This window comes from Scyliorhinus canicula, chromosome 10, assembly GCF_902713615.1.
Source record: "Scyliorhinus canicula chromosome 10, sScyCan1.1, whole genome shotgun sequence".
NCBI classification, from domain to species: Eukaryota; Metazoa; Chordata; class Chondrichthyes; order Carcharhiniformes; family Scyliorhinidae; genus Scyliorhinus; species Scyliorhinus canicula.
The window spans coordinates 19,745,839-19,759,823 of record NC_052155.1 but is presented as its reverse complement, the minus strand read 5'-3'; the positions used below and the strand labels follow the sequence as shown (position 1 = coordinate 19,759,823).

Genomic DNA, 13,985 nt, shown 5'->3' with positions numbered 1-13,985 from the left:
TACTTAGTGAACCACCCTCCACTCACTCTGCCCCAATCCGCCTTCACCCCCCATGCCGGGGAGGAGGTGGGTGATTAAGTAAAGGGGGGGGAGAGATGGTTGTGACCCGGGGGCACCCTCTTGGCACTTACCCTGGCAGCCCTGGCACTGCTCCCCAGAGCGAGGAGTCTGCCCCACAGCACTCACGGCAGCAGCCACCTCTCGCCAGGCCTGGCGCAGCATGCTTGCAGGGTGGCGATGCCCTCTTCTCGGGCAGATGATGCCCCTCCTCTGCTCCACCTCATCGAGGAGCGTTTCTATGTCGGCCTCAGCAAACCTCGGCGCTGCCCTCCGTGGCTCCGACATGTTTCCTGTCCCGTTCCTGTGCTCGCGACGTCGGGCAGCGTCACGTGGCCGTGATCGTGGCGTTGCAGCATTCTGACGTCATCTGGAACGTAATTGCCACGGCCCCGTTCCTAGCCCATTTCCCGGGCGTGAATACCTCGGGAACGGGGCCGCGTCGGGCCATCGGCAACTTCGGCCGTTTTCACGGCCGACTCCGCACCCGCGGAAAATCGCGCCCTATATCTCTGCTAATGAAGGAGAGCAATCCATAGGCTTTCTTAACAACCTTGTCTACTTGAGCTGCCCACTTTAGGAACCTGTGTACTTGTACGCCAAGATCCCTCACTTCATCTACCCCTCTTAACATATTCCCATTTATTGTGTGCTCGGTAAACTGTTTGACCTTCCTCAATGCATGACCTCACACTTCTAGGGTTAGATTTTCCAACCATCCAAATATTAAATTGTTTTATGAAATACAAAATTCTGATCTAAACAGACATGATCAGCCACCAGAAAACGTGCATTATTTTCATGACAGTATAAGAGGAGATTGGATGTAGAATTAAAAGAAAAGAATGCCTCCACAACTGCCCAGTAATATATGTATTTTCAACCCTAGATTGAAAGGGATTGTACACTGCCTAAGTCCCTGCTTTCAGGTAATACAAATCAGATTTGAATGTATGCATATATGAAATGAATGCTGTCTTCTGGGAAAGGCCAGAAACACATAAAAAGCCACTTTGGTAGGTTCCCGGCCAACTTCCTTGAGGAATCAAACTTCTCCAAAAGCTGTGTGTCACAGCTCAATATATATTCACTCTTCTTTTTTTCTCAAGTTCAAAAGGACATAGGTGCCAGATTAAATGTAGGAGATTACGAATATACAGCAGAAGAAACGGTGAATTGATGCTTGTTTGGTTGAGGAATGCAGTACCAGAATCAGTGCTGGAAGCAGGGACGGTACACTAACATTTAAGAAGCAGTTAGGGAGGTAGATGACAGAAAAGGAGATGACTTTTAGTTGCACCATATCAGTCCCTATATATAAAAAAGTATTTCTGTTCCAGATTTCCAACATTTTTACAATTTATAACAAACACAAAAAAACCACAAAACATTGCGCCCCTCCCTCAGCGGCCAACGGTAATCAACCCTCCAAAATGAAAAATGAACAAGCTCCATCTATTGTAGAACCGGTCTCTCACCCACCCTATAAGCAAATTTCACTTTCTCCAGGGCCAAAATCTTCAACAGGTCACTCGCCACGCCAAGGCACATGGTGGAGAGGCTGGCCTCCACCCTGCATGCGAGCAATTAGCAAGGTGAAGGCTCAGACATCTGCCTCCCACCCCCTTCAGTGTGCCCATTATAATGGACCCAGCGAGTACTTCACTGGGGCCATCGGCAGCGGTGTTGTTGTCAGCACCCGCAACCCCGACCCCCTACATGAACCCGCCTCCATCCTCACCCACAAAGCCCCAACCTGCCTATTCCATCCTGAAACTTCTTTGCATTCGCTGCCCAATAGTAACACATCAAATTCGGGAGGCCTAACCCTCCTTCCTGCTGTCCACTCTGCAGTATCACCTTCCTTATCCTCGACACCTTCCCCGCCCAGACAAAGAAGGAGATCAACCTGTCCACCCCTCCTGAAAATGCCTTGGGAAAAAAGACTGGCAGGCACTGAAACAAAAACAACAATCACGGTAAAATATTTACCTTTACTACCTGTACCCAGCCTGCCAATGACAGAGGCAAATTGTCCCACCTCAACAAGTAGGCTTCACCCTCCTCATTAATCATAGAATTTACAGTGCAGAAGGAGGCCATTCGGCCCATCGAGTCTGCACCGGCTCTTGGAAAGAGCACCCTACTCAAGGTCAAAACCTCCACCCTATCCCCATAACCCAGTAACCCCACCCAACACTAAGGGCAATTTTGCAGCGGTTCAAGAAGGCAGCTCACCACCACCTTCTCAAGGGCAGCAAGTGCTGGTCAAGCCAGTGATACATCCACATTCCATTAATTAATTTTTAAAATGAGGAGCGGTGTTAGCTTGCTGGTATTCTCAATGGACAATATCTTGATAAAATCAAAATCAATATTAATTTACGAAATAATTATTTGGTCACACGCACACCTATAATGCGAAATGTTACATGCAACACTTAAATATATAAATAAATTAAGAGCACCATCCCCACAAAATGCCACAAAAATGACAATTGGTCTGGTCATTTGAGCTACTTCAAAATCAAAAAATCTGTAGCCCTTGACTTAACTTCATCTGCTCGTCTAAAGCGCTTCAGCTGCCGAAGACGCATATATTCAGATTTGACCCGCTTTCGCCAGCAAACTAGTCCTTTTGTAGATTTCTTCCCAGTAAAACCCATGGTTACTCAGGAGGTATTTTTCCAAAACAAATATTTGCACTTCCACCCAGCAAGATAATCCTCACCTCTGGAGTTGAGCTGTTTTCTCCATGTTTGGACAAAGGCCGTAATGAGGTAAGGAGCTTAGTGACGCTGGCTAAACCCAAACAGCATCAGTGATCAGGTTGTTGCTGAGTAAGGTATCACTGATGACCCCTTCCGTCACTTTACAGATGATTCAGAGTAGACTGATGGGGCAATAAATAGCCAGGTTGGATTTGTCCTGCTTTTATTGGACAGGATATACCTGGACAATTTCCACATTGCCAGGTAGATGCCAGTGTTGTAGCTGTACTGGAACAGCTTGGCTAGGGGCATGACAAGTTCTAGAGGCGGAATATTGTCAGGGTCCATAGCCTTTTGCAGCATCCAGCGTCTTCACGTGGAGTGAATCGAATTGGCTGAAGACTGGCATCTGTGATGCTGGGGACCTCTGGAATAGGCTGAGACGGATCATTGACTTGGCACTTCTGCCCTCTTGAAGATCTTCTGAAAATCCCAGGATGACATCTACTGCATTACCCTTGCCCACTCTGCTACTGCTTGGACCTAAAATGCAGAATCCATGCTGGCCCCATCTGGCATACGCATTACGAGCTATGACTCACAGAGTCCTCGATTTATGGCCCGTGTCAGAAACCTATTCGGAAGGGTAATGGGGGACGAGGAGTTTTTCAATACTTCTCCAAAGTGCAACCGGAGTACTTCTACATGTGAGCATGCTAAATCAGATGTCCCAACTGCTTCCAAGGATGGATTAGGGCTTCCCACAACCTCTAAGGGTGGCCGAGCTCTACCTGACGTGCCCACTGATGATATGTTCAGAGATCTTAAATTTTGTATTAATCGGCAGTTTTAATTGCCCGATACAAAAACGGGAATTGAATTAATGGTCCCTTGACGTTTGGGGGTTTGGGGGTAAACTACCCGAATGAAGGAGAGGGAGTGTGTTAGATGGTCTCTTGTGGTAATGGGACAGCTCCGTAGGCGACAAGAAACAATCACAAACACAAACCACGATCGGAAACTTAAAACTGCCAACGATCAATTCCAGGCAGTCTGTGAGCGAGTGCAAAAATCAAAACCTAAGCTTGAACAATCAGAAACCCGATTGGGCGAACACGAAAAAACAAAAACTTTATTAACCAACTCAGACTCCAGGGTTCAATAATTGCTATCACAAATTGATGAACTGCATTCCCAAAATGCTGGGCTACAAAAGGAAAATGCCCAGTTACTTAAAGAAAATCATACTCTGGAGACTGAAATGGACGACATGAGTCATAACAGATTGCTGAGAGAAAATTTGGCAGCTCTGAAGCCAGCAAATCCTCAGCTATTTCTCAATTCTCCAGCCCAAACAATTCCGCCACAGGCAGAGTCAGGATTAATTCTTACCCCGACTATACCTACACCTAGTCCGCCCATGCCGACCAAATTAAATTCAATGGCAATGCCACCATCATCAGCTCCGGCATTGCCGCCAGCCGCTTCTGCCATGGCAAAAAGAATCCTCTGACACAGACTCCACAGGTGTGGTCCAGCCAACAAAACCCCATGTCCGTGCCGGGTTCAATGGCTCTTGTCCCCATGAACACTCATCCTCAGCTCGTCCCCACACCCGCCGCCAATGCAAGTGTGGTCGGCCAAAACACCCAGCTAACCCTGATTCAAGGGCCTCCCGGGACAGCTTCAGCAGGCTCTGAGATTTTTATCACTATATGCGGCGCTGAACAAAGGGAACCAGTTAGCTAGGACAATGACAGTGACGCAAAAAACAAACCTAGTGGCAGGACTGGAACATTACGACTCGCCCCATTACGCACCAAACAAGTCACACCAAAAACGGTGTGACAACCACTAAATCTCAATACGCCCGACATTGGGTTCATGATCCGGCAGACCCCGGTAAAGTTGATCGATGGTCCTGTAGCCATCTAAGATGGACACCAGTGAATACAAAATGGAAGACTGCAAAGAGTGCAGGGAAAAACGGACATGGTCAAAAGCAAACAGCTTGCAGAAGCTTTAAGCATTGGGACACTTGCAAAACCCGGTTTCCCGACAGCTGCAGAGTTCAGGTAGTGCTGTTAATGGGAAAGCCATCTACATACTAATGAGGTGATACCAGGACAACCCCGGGCACAATAGATACACTCAAGTATCTATTGATACTTTCAAAAGCGAAGCAGACACGATGGAGCTAGCGAAACCAGGACAATGAGTCCTAAGAACCGCCCCAGCCATCAAGGAACGACCCTAGGATAGGGGGGTTCAAATCATATCAATTGGGGAAAGGCCCAATCGATACCCAGCAGGTGAGGAAGCCCGCCCCAAGGGGCACGGACCTCCTGGGACCTATAAAAAGAAGGTCCCGCACATGGTTCGGTCTCCTGTCTCCAGCCTCCGACTCCAGCCTCCAGAATCCTGTCTTTTATACCAGCCGTCGAGCAGCAGCCATCGATAAGTAAGTGCCAAAATGACGATCGCTACCTTGACCCAGGCATTACTTATACCCGTGCCGACCAGTAGTATCAAGAAGTTGCAGACCAGAACGGAACGAAGGCCTTGTTCCCTGACCTTGCCTGTTCCTTCTTAGATAAGTATTAGTCGTTTAATGGTAGAGAAGTAAGTTAGTCTTTAGCGTGTGCATGAGTATTTATTATAATTGTTATAATAAACTCTAAATGTTTGGACTTACTAATTGGTGTATAGCTTTATTGCTTTGAACTTGACCTTGATGCTTGTGACGGTGTCTCTTATGGCACCTGGCGACTCCAGAGCATAGAAATAAGAAACAGAGCCAAACGAGTGTTAAGCACACTTCCTCTGTTGGAGGAGTGTTAAACACACTAACTCAGAACGACCAACAGTCCAAAGAACTCCCGTACCCTAAGAAGGGGGTTTAGCCACCTGGGAACAGTTACAGCGCTTACAGAATATTTACAGTCTCCATCCGTTAGTTCGTGTACAGGTTCTGTCTGTGATGGTTAATCCACACGATAGTAAAATACACTCGACGGAAGTTCAGTCAGCCCTAAACGACGATTTACAAAATCTGGAAGAGGGATGGCAGGCAATTAAAGGTTGGCTATTAAGATTCAACCCACCTAAAACTGACTGGGGAAAATAACATCCTGTGTTCAAAAGCATTTGAAGGATCTCACAGACTATGAGGAAAGGTTTAGAACAGTTGGAAGGAGCATTCCGGAATGCAACTCCAGCCAGGAGAGAGGACTTGGGATGCGAGTACCCTTGGACCACTCAAAACTGCTTCTGCCACTGGTTTGAGATCTGAATTGTTTAATGCCCTAAACATGGCTTTTCCTGACTGGGAGCTAGTGGGTACTACCTTCAGGGCCTTAATAGAATGATGCATTCAACTGGACCATGGATTGGAGGTTAAAGTCCAAGCTCTCCGTCCTGACCCTCAGCCCCAGACCGCAGCAGCAGCTGCTGCAAGTAGCGCAGAAACCCCAGCACAAATCACTACTCCTCCTCCTCTGGTAACACCAACCCCGGCCCCTGTTCTTGCTCCGGTAAAGAATTTAAGGAAAACAGGAAAATGTTATTTTTATGGTAAAGATGGCCATTGGGCGAAATCATGTTGTTTCAGAATACATGGGAGCCAAGGACATGACTACAATCTGGACTCATACTGCCGAGACCTGCCCCATGGCTCATACTATAGGGATCCGCACCGAGACATGTATCACCAGGACTCGTACAGAAACCAACATAGGCCATGCCCACTTTCACCACAAAGAGACAAACTCAATGACGATGACACTTTTGTCAACAAGTTCACCAGATTAGCCCCATGACACAAGAGGGCGCTGCTCGACGCAGCAAAAAACGAACTGATCCCACTCTCAGTGAGTCCATTCACGTAGCTTTAATTGAGAACAAAGGATGAACTGTATATATCATTTGGGACTGGAAGGTCAACAAATAGAATTTCTTTTTGATACTAGAGCTGAATTAACCCGCCTTCCCCCAAAATATGCTAACTTATTTCCCTTAAAAAGACAGGTGATTGAAGCTTATGCAGCAGGAGGTGATGCATTAACCCTTCAAAAACAGAGCCCCTGTTGCTAGAATTTGGCCCACATGAATTGATGGCCTCCATCTGGATAGGCCCAGTAATCCAGGCCCTTCTGGGCATGGATATACTAGCCCAATTAAATTTTTCTCTTAATTTTGAGAATGGAAAAGTCACATGATCCATCAGACACCTCAAAAAGAGCCAACTGGAGCACCACCTAATTTGGGCCAAGGACAAAAATGACTGTGGCCTATTAAACATGGAACCAATATCCTTCTCTGGAGCAGCATTAGCTTGTACTAAACATACCCCATTAACCCCTCTTCAATTAAGGGAATACTACCTGCCATGAAGCAATTGGAAGTCAAAGGAGTAGTGGTGCAAGTTCATAGTGCAAAAGAAATGGAGGAGGCACGCCTGATGGAAGAAGAACCACTACAAAATCCAGATTTGGTTCTATTTATAGATGGTTCCTCCTTTATTGACAAGGGTATCCAAAAGGCTTGATGGGCAGTCACAAGCCTGTACGAAATTATGGCAAAAGGAAGTTTGCCCCCAGGAATATCAGCTCAACAGGCCAAATTGAGGACATTAGCAGAAGCATGTAATGTGGCAAAATATCAAACAGCTAACATCTATAGACTCCAGATACGGTTTTGGAGTAGCCCATGATTTTGGCCACTTGTAGAGAAAAAGAGGATTCTTCACCACAGCAGGGACACCTATTCGAAATGGGAAGGAAGTTCAAGACCTCCTAGAAGCCACAGCTTTACCAAAAGAAGTATCCGTTCCAAAGCGTCAGGCCCATACTCAAGAAAACACTGTAGAAGCACAAGGAAACGCCCTTACAGACCAAACAGCAAAGGAAGCTGCCTCCCAGTGGGATTCTTCAGCAAAACCAAGACACATCTACAAATTGGGAGTGACCAATTTATTACAAGATCTACATGAAATGCAACATAACTCAACACAAGAAGAGAAATGGTCATGGTTGACTCAGGTATCCAGTTGTATGATGATGATATTTGGAGACAAGTTCAGACTGATAAACCAGTTGCACCACAGGCACTGATGCCATTTCTGGCCCAACAGATTCATTCATGGGGACATTTAGCCCCTCAACAGATGATGGCTCGATTCCAGAAAAGTTGGTGTGGCAAAGTTTTCAAAAAAACATGCACAAATGGTATCAAACCGCTGTGTAACCTGTCAAAAGAACAACTTAGGACCTATAACATCAATGCCTCAGCTAAAAGCTCCTGCCCTTGCAGGACCATTCCAGAACATACAGGTCGATTACATCATCCTTCCTGCATGTCAAAGATATACTAACGTCTGTGCAATAGTGGATAGGTTCTCACGATGGGTAGAGGCTGCTCCAGCCAGGAGGGCTACAGCCACCCATACAGCCAAAGTCCTATGCAAAGACTATATTCCCAGATGGGGAGTACTAGCATTGACACAAAATGGAACCCATTTTACAGGAGGTGTGCAGGTTACTGAACATCGATTGGGATCTACGCTGGCCTTTTCATCCAGAATCATCAGGACAAGTGGAACGCATGAACCGGACTTTAAAAGAGCAGTTGTCCAAATACAACCAAGAAGGCATGAATTGGATTCAAGCCTTGCCACTAGTTTTGTTCAGTATCAGAACAGCCCCAAACAGAATGACAGGCCTAAGCCCATTTGTGGTAATCACTGGAAGACCCATGTCCCAGCCAGATGCCCGGCGAATTGGTCTACATCAAGGAAATCCAGCGCAAACCATTAGGAGCCAAGTGGGAGGGCCCCTATCAAGTGTTACTCACAACCCAGTCAGCCGTGAAACTACAAGGAAAGAAATACTGGATTCACGCGTCACATGTGAAGCGCGCGTACCAAACTCAGAATCTGTAGATATGTTTGCCACAATATTGATTTTCAGTGACATATTTGGCCTAGCAGGCCTTACCCAGGAACTCAATGTCAACACTTTCCTTTACATGTCCTATGCCAGAGACTTCAACATCTCTAAGTGCTGGGTGTGTTCTTCTATCCCTACCAATTCCCAAGTAGGTATCCCACTTCAGCCTGTTCGTTTTATTTTTTCCCAAATGGCAGAAAAGCACATTTTCCAAAATCATGACTGTAACCATCCCCAATGTGGAGACACCAGAACCAAAAAAAATCGTAAACGATGAGGTTAAGAGATGGCGATCTGCAGGCCGCCCATTGAAAGCTTTCAAGGGATGGTACCAACATATCTATGATCGGAGACAGAAACCACCCCAAGTAACCCTCCCAACTGGTCATAATCAGACTGGGACCATGGGCGAAATTCTCTGCAGACCGTCGTATCGCCGATTTCCGGCGAGAAAAATCGGTGTAGATGACTCCGGCGTCGGGGCCTTCTTTTAGGCCGCTATTCTCCGTTCCCGGAGGGGCCAGCAGCTGACTGACGCGATATGCGTCAGTTTCACCAGCTGCGGAAGTGGTGAGACCCGGCGTTTTGGGGGGGGGGGTGGGGGTGAGGAGGGGGAGAGAGACAGACCGGCATTTTGTGGGGGGGGGGGGGGAGGAGGAGGAGAGAGACAGACCAGCATTTTGGGGGGGGGGGGGGGGGGAGGAGGAGGAGAGAGACAGACCGGCATTTTGGGGGGGGGGGGAGGAGGAGAGAGACAGCCCGGCGTTCGGGGGGGGGGGGGGGGGGGGGGGGAGGGGAGGAGGAGAGAGACAGCCCGGCATTTGGGGGGGGGGAGGAGGAGAGACAGACCCGGCATTTGGGGGGGGGGGGGGGAGGAGGAGGAGAGAGACAGCCCGGCATTTGGGGGGGGGGGGGGGAGGAGAGACAGACCCGGCATTTGGGGGGGGGGGGGGGGGGGGAGGAGGAGAGAGACAGACCGGCATTTGGGGGGGGGGGGGAGGAGGAGAGAGACAGACCCGGCGTTGGGGGGTTTGCGGCGTTGAGTTGAGAGGAGAAGGGGGGGGGGTTTGCGGCGTTGAGTTGAGGGGGGGGGTTGGAGGGGGGGCAGCGTTGGAGGGGGCAGGGGTGGTGAAGGGGGTAGGGGTGGTGAGGGGGGGTTGGGGTAGGGGCAGCGGCATGCAGAGGAGGGGGGCGGCGGATGCCCGGGGCCAACGCACCATCGCCCCCCCTCTGCACGCCGCTGCCCCTACCCCAACCCCCTCCCCTCACCACCCCTACCCCCTTCACCACCCCTACCCCACTCCAACGCCGCACCCCCCCCACTAATGCCGCACCCCCCCCACTAACGCCGCACCCCCCCCACTAACGCCGCACCCCCCCCACTAACGCCGCACCCCCCCCCACTAACGCCGCACCCCCCCCCAATGGAGGAAGGAAGGGGGGAGGAGGAAGGAAGGGGGAGGAGGAAGGAAGGGGAGGAGGAGGAAGGAAGGGGGGGAGGAGGAAGGAAGGGGGGAGGAGGAAGGAAGGGGGGAGGAGGAAGGAAGGGGGGAGGAGGAGGGGGGGGGGTGTGTAGGTACCGGCCTTCAGAGGGAGGGGGACGGGGTGTGGGTACCGGCGTTGAGGGGGGGGGGGGACCCGGCGTTGAGAGGGGGGGGTACCCGGCGTTGAGATGGGGGGGGGTTGCGGCGATGAGGGGGGGTTGCGGCGTTGAGGGTGGGGGGTTGCGGCATTGCGAGAGATGGGGGGGCGGCGTTGGAGGGGGGTAGGGGTGGTGGGGAGGGGGTAGGGGTGGTGGGGAGGGGGGTAGGGGTGGTGGGGAGGGGGGTAGGGGCATTGGAGGGAGGTAGGGGTGGTGAGGGGGGGGTGGTTGGGGTAGGGGGCAGCGGCGTACAGAGGGGGGGGTGACGGTGCGTTGGCCCCGGGCATCCGTCGCCCCCCCCTCTCTGCACGCCGCTGCCCCCAAACCCCCCCCGATGCCGCAACCCCACCCCCCCCCGATGCCGCAACCCCCCCCGATGCCGCAACCCCCCCCGATGCCGCAACCCCCCCCCCCCCGATGCCGCAACCCACTCCCCCCCCCCCCCCGACACTGAACGGCGTCAACCATCATCAATGGTTGACGCCGTTTTAAAGCAACTGTGATTTTCGCCGACGTGACCCGTGGCCACGTCGGCGGGACTTCGGCCCATCCGGGCCGGAGATTTGTGGAAACTAAAAAAAAAATAAAATCCCGCCGGCGCCAGCTGTTTTCAGAGGCTGCCGGCAGGATTTGCACAGCGCCGGTTTTTGGCCGGTCAGAGATTTAAAAACCCTGCAGGAGCGGGATTAACGCTGCTGCCGGCCGATTCTCCGACCCTGCGTGGGGTCGGAGAATTTCACCCCATATGTTTAATCAACTATGGTTATAGAGCATGGAATGCGAGATATAGTAAATGTAAATATTATTTGGATGTGAGTAACAGTAAAATGTGCATTCATGACACAAGCAAGGTAGTGGCCTATGGACACGAAGGGAATCCTATTGACTTTAAAGGGCTACCTAATTACACCGATGGGACAGCTTTTGCAGAATGTTGGTACGAACAAGTGGTTGCCCAATATTCTACCTATAATGGCACCTATTACATCTGCGGTAATACTGCATACCCTTGGCTCCCAAGGAGCTGCAGAGGAGCGTGCTATTTAGGATTCATTGTCCCCTTCGTCGCCATTCCCTTTCCTTTTCCCTAGCCAATGCTATAAACGCAGAGTCAAAACATGGAGATCTCACCCCACAGTTTGAAAGGTCAACCCACCACTATCATAAAAAGGTCTAAACGTGAGATCACAGGGACTGAGAAATTCTTTTCTGTTCTCATCCCTGCCTATGGTATCACCGTATTGACCAGAGAATACATTAAATTGGCCGCAGCATTAGAGAAAATAGCCAATGACACTGCCCGAGCCCCAAGTAGCATTTCAGCCGAGATGCTAGCCATTTGAACTGTGGCTTTACAGAATTGGATGGCACTTGACTATTTGTAGCCGAAAAAGCTGGCACCTGTGCCCTGATTAGTGCAGAGTGTTGCACCTACATCCCAGATAATTCAGAAGAAATCAAAAGCTTGTCAGCACATATTCAAGAAGAGGTTAGGAAACTTTACCAACTCTCTGACAACACTCTTTGGGAATGGCTCTCTGGATGGGTGGTTGGCACAGGAATTTCCATCATTCAGGGACTTCTCTTTTCATATTTGGGCTTATCATTTGCGTAGTGGTCTTGCTGAGCAGATGCATTCGCCAATGTATGGCTGCCCATAATACCCCACCAATCAAAGTGGTTCATAGTGGTCCAACTGCACCATCAGTCAATGACATTGAACAAGGCTCACAGTATTGAACTGTTATTACTGCATTACTAATGCATTATTACCCAATTATTACTGAATCATATAATCAACTTCCATTATTACTGAATTGTTATCATACTATATAATCACATTTTTGAATAAAATGCTTGTAACAGCTGCAAAGTTTTGCCCGCTCCGTTGTTGAAGGCTGTTCTCAAACAAGTGAACCATTAAAGACAATGTGAATGAGTTCCTCCCCGTGCTTACTTCTATCTTGTCGCATTTCTTCCTTACTTCCTCATCCTGTGTATTTTCGTTATTTTGATTCATCATATTAATCTTCAGAAGAATCAGAAGGGGTGACTGATAGAAATTGACTTTTCTAATCAGCTGTAACCATGAGAGTAAGGGAAGATGATAGAGGTTTAATTGGGAGCTCATTAAGAATAATTAACTATAATCATATTAAGCATTACTTCAGTGCAACAATTGCTGGGAATCCTCTCAGGGTTAATCCAGATAATACTCTTTAATTCAATTTCTTAGGTTTCACATTTTTCAAGTGCAAGGTCAGTGGCATCAACTAGCTAAAAGCCCCCTTTTATGGTAAAAACTGGGCGGCTGTCCAGAACAAGTAGTCCCGTTTCTAATTATCAGCTAGTCTTGGGCTGATAATTTCTTAACAAAAGCTGTATTTTTCTAATTAAATTGGCAAGCGATAGAACGGGAAATTAGCACCAATATATTTAAATACATATATCTCTTAAATTGATGGACAGAAGATTTGGCCGAATTGAGTGAACTATAAATTAGTTAAAGACAATCAGAAGTAAAAAGAAGGCCAGACCGTAAGATAATAATCTCCTTAAGAATCACTTACCAGGATGGAAAAATTCATTTCGGAGTCACCCTATATTTCTGAAACCTATTTCTTTGCTGTTTGCTTTTGCTAATCGTCACCTTTCTTTTGTTCAAATCACTTAGTTATGTTATCCTGTGTATTATGATTTGAAGAATTACCACGATCTGTAATTGAATGAAAACTGAACTACTGTATTCGCTAAAGACAATCAATCTGACTAGCTTGCTAAAGGGCTAGTCGGAACTTCTTAAATATCGAAAATAAAGTTACCAGTGGCACAGCTGACAAATAAAGTACAAGTGGACTTTGCCAAAAAGCACAGACTTGATGTCTGTTATTTGGGAACTGAGAAGGGTTCCGAATAAACAAATAGATCCATCACCCTGCCTCGTTCCCCGGGGCAATGCAAAATATCTATCCCTTTTCACGATGGAAGAGACTCATCTATTTCAAATGTGTTTGTTGAAATTCAATCAACCATGGTAATTGGTATGAACAATATTACTCACATTAGCTCGCAAAACTATCAAGCAATCAATTGATCCAGTGGAAACTTAAGTCTTAAGTATATGCAATATTAAAATAAATTAAATTAATTAAAAAGAACAGTAACACAAGCCAAAACAACAGATTTAATTTTACTGCAGGCTTCAGGACCCCATGACGGACAAAATGGGGGTCCCCAAGTCACACATGCTAGCAGTGGAACAGACTTGGCAATATTCTGAAGGCAATCTCCTAATCGACAACTCCAGGATCACCATTTTGTTCAGCACAGCAGGCAAGTTGTAGATACGGACGGTCAAATCGGAGGTCTGCCAGCTCTGTCCCACTGGCAGAGGTCTGTATTGATAAGAAAGGTTGGAAATACATCCAGTTTTGGAACTGTATCGTCGTTCTTTGATTGCTGTTGGGACAAAAAACTGGAACTTCCTCCCCATCAACACTGCAGTGCTTACACTATATAGGCTACAGCAGTTCAAAAACGTTACTCACTACTATCTTTTCAAGGGCAATTCGGGATGGGAATTAAATGCTGGCCTTTCCAGCAAAGCTCACATCCCAAGAACAAATGAAA

General features: G+C 48.2%; 1 protein-coding gene across 1 annotated transcript in view; it reads right to left on the bottom strand.

The window, feature by feature from the left end:
- The window catches only part of LOC119972907 (piezo-type mechanosensitive ion channel component 2-like), a 1,374,210-nt gene that overhangs the window by 1,144,706 nt on the left and 215,519 nt on the right, over positions 1-13,985 (bottom strand).